The following is a 3,619-nucleotide window of genomic DNA, read 5'->3' on the forward strand; positions in this document are numbered from 1 at the left end:
TACAGCACTGGAAAAAAGGACTTAATTCATCTAATATATTTCTGAAAAATGATCACTTTCCCACAAGACATATGGAAACAACTGCCTTAACTGACTGCGTAATGCCCCTTCACCCAGACAAGGCCAACCTGCCTGACAGATGACACTGAGGCCAGAGATGCATGAGTGTTCTCCTCAGGCCATGAGGCAATCACGTCTCCGAGCTGGAGTTACTGCCACTATTAAGAATAGGTGCAGGGTATCAATTATATTCACAGCAGAAAAAGAAGTTGAAGCTGTGGTATAGCAGCATAATAGTATTGAGACTGTCATTTCCCAGACCAAACTCCTCTAATTAGGTCCCAGCTGAGGTCCCCTATTCAGGTCTACAGTCTTGAGTTCAAACAGGGGAGGACATAAATAAATAAATAAACAAATAAAAGCAAACAGTTTAATCCCTCTCCAAGTAAGGAGGGCAAGATGTTTGGAGGGATTCTGAGATATTTTTATTTTGACTTGAGGAGGTTGGTGTGTTGTTTTTTGTCAAGTAATTGTCCACTGCCCTATTTTGAAATTATTGGCAACATTCATGCTGTAGAAATTAAGCAACTTTGAAGTCCTCCAGGTACTTGTACATTTTAGGCTTTCTTAGTACAAAACTTAGGACTTGCTGAAGAATGAGAGCACAGGAAAAATCCCACCATAATCTTGCTCTATGTCTCCATATGATGATGATATCTAATATTAAACAAAGTAATACTATACTACAGTGCCAACACTGGCACCTTATGTGCCTATTGATACTTCCAGTTCCCTGAGCCCTATATATAAATTTAATAAGCAATTCTACACATTTTTTTCCTCTCCTTTTTTTTAATTCTACCAACAATCTACAAATTTCTCATTTTTGGTATTTTTAATTAAACTTTAATCCCCCCAAAAAAGAAGGGGGGGGGGAGGGGAAGAGGCTTTAAAGGCAAATATGGCAAAATTTTAATTAGAATTACATTCTCAGTAATATTTCAGACAAAAAGTTTCAGCCTCTTCAAGAGGAAGAAATTAGCAATCTCACTCTTCTTTGTTCTTCCATTTGCCAAACGACTGCTTGAAAACAAAAAACTGAGATAAAATTACAAAGGTAAGCATATTTGACAATATTGGAGCAGGGTAACACTCCTTTTTCTTTTTAATATTTTCATTTTACTTCTGATTTCTTGGGTAGATTGTCCATTTGTTTGTTTGCCTTGCTGTTTACTTTCTTTTTTAAGTTAAAATAGCTTTCTCATAGGTTTATATAACCAATTCTCTTGGGGTGGGGTTGCTGAAGAAATCATTAGTGAATGCTTTATACAATTGTAATTTCATTTTCCCAGGTTATTAAAAACTAATAGCATGCCATTTAATTAGACTAGACTATGAGAAACCACTTAAATGTTAGAAATAGACTTACAAACTGCTGATTTTCTTTCTCACTACCATGCAAGACTTTACAATAAATGATTTTTCCTTATAACTGATTTTAGTAATTACAAAGGACCTCATTCTTCATTATATTCACTGTAACTATACCTATTTTCATATGCTATCTCATTTATTTGTATCATGAGTCCTATTAAATATAGTATTAATTTATCTGAGCAGGTTATGGAAATAAGCCCTTAGAGGATACTATTGGTAATGGACTGAAACAAAGCTTTTTGGTTATCCAAAGAATGCACCTCTGCAAGAGCCCACAGTATTAACTGTCACACCCCAGCATGGCATCATTCTAGAGCCCTAAGCTCAGGGGACAGGGTACAAGGCAAAAGAGCCATTCAGTGGCCACCTCTTCAGTGGCCATTGGATAATAATGGCCTTCAGTCACTGCCAATCCACCCTGAATTTAAAATACTGACTTAGAGGGAAAGGCTCTATGTCACAACCCCCTAGGCACACAGTCCCCCCTATCATGCTATTTATTAGGCAGCTTGGCCCTGGCACCACATTTATTTATACCACAATATTTCATGCTATAGCGTGCAAGGTCAATAAAACCTCATTAACAGCTGCTGGTGGACTCCATAAAGCTCTCCAAGATTTCATTTTATAATAATGGCAAAGAACCTCACAATTTATTTTTCCCAATCCCATGTCAAATGCCCTACAGCAAAGGCTAAAATGTGGGAGAGAAATAGTGGGGGAAAGATCTATTTGTTGCAGACAAGGCAAAAGTAGCACTAGTCCTCAAGACACTGCTAGATATAGAAACATTTGTTGTGCATAAGAAGTTGTCTAAATGTGTCTCTTTTTTCTCTTGCTCACTTAGAGCTAACAGTACACTGAGGAGAGAGCATAATTCTTCAAAAAACTTAATAACAGGAAAAAAACCTTGCTAGTGTAGTCTAACTCTTCATTTAAGAAAATAATTTTTATAAAAATCATAGAATCATACAATCATAGAATGGTTTGGGTTGGAAGGGACTTTAACAATCATACAGTTCCAAATCCCCTGCATCCTCACAGGAAAGAACTTTTTCCTAATGTCCAACCTGAATCTCCCCTCCTTAAGCTTCAAACCATTACCCCTTTGTCCTCTCTGTCCTGGTTTGAGCCAGGATGAAGCCAATTTTTCTTTTTACTGATTTTTTTTTCCTTCAGTAAGCTCTCTTGTAACTAGCAACAGTGTGTTCTGCTAGGCTGATAAGACAGTGGAATGTTTTTCTAACTACTGAGGCTTCAAGGCCGCACCTGCACTCTGCCGGCTCAGACACTATGGGGAGATCTGTGACCCCCCCGTAGGAGGCTGAGTTAGATGGACAGCAAAATTGGCCAAAGATATTCCATTCCATATATCTACGTAAGCTCAAAGGAAGGTCAGAGATCACAGAAGACAACTCCCTTCCTGCTTCTTCTCCCCTTCTCTTCCGTCCATGGCCGGCGTCCAGGGAGGACTCTGTTCATCCATCACCGTCGATCCTCAGGCTTGATCTCTCGTGACCCCCATAACTCTCTGCTTTCTCCAGCAGCAGCTCCGGGATTCCTCAGGACTCTTCCCAGTTCAGGGAAGTGCTGTCGGAGTTGCTGAGGGTGAGGGGAGGCGAGAGGCTTTTGCCCATACCTGAATATATATATATCTGTATATAATTGTATATATTTTCTTGTATGATTCATTAGTGTTTTAATTAAAGCTGTGTAGTTTAGTTTTCAATCCAGCCAAGTCTCTCTCTTTTTCTCTCTCTCCTTCCCGACCTGGGTTGGGGGGAGGGGGGATCAAGAGCATTGTTGTCGGACCTGAGTCAAACTGTGACAACAATTTATTGGCGCCCAACGTGGGGCTTCTTGCTCACTTAGAGCTAACAGTACACTGAGGAGAGAGCATAATTCTTCAAAAAACTTAATAACAGGAAAAAAACCTTGCTAGTGTAGTCTAACTCTTCATTTAAGAAAATAATTTTTATAAAAATCATAGAATCATACAATCATAGAATGGTTTGGGTTGGAAGGGACTTTAACAATCATACAGTTCCAAATCCCCTGCATCCTCACAGGAAAGAACTTTTTCCTAATGTCCAACCTGAATCTCCCCTCCTTAAGCTTCAAACCATTACCCCTTTGTCCTCTCTGTCCTGGTTTGAGCCAGGATGAAGCCAATTTTTCTTTT

This window comes from Chaetura pelagica, unplaced genomic scaffold, assembly GCF_000747805.2.
Source record: "Chaetura pelagica isolate M959 unplaced genomic scaffold, ChaPel_1.0 scaffold78, whole genome shotgun sequence".
Taxonomy (NCBI): domain Eukaryota; kingdom Metazoa; phylum Chordata; class Aves; order Apodiformes; family Apodidae; genus Chaetura; species Chaetura pelagica.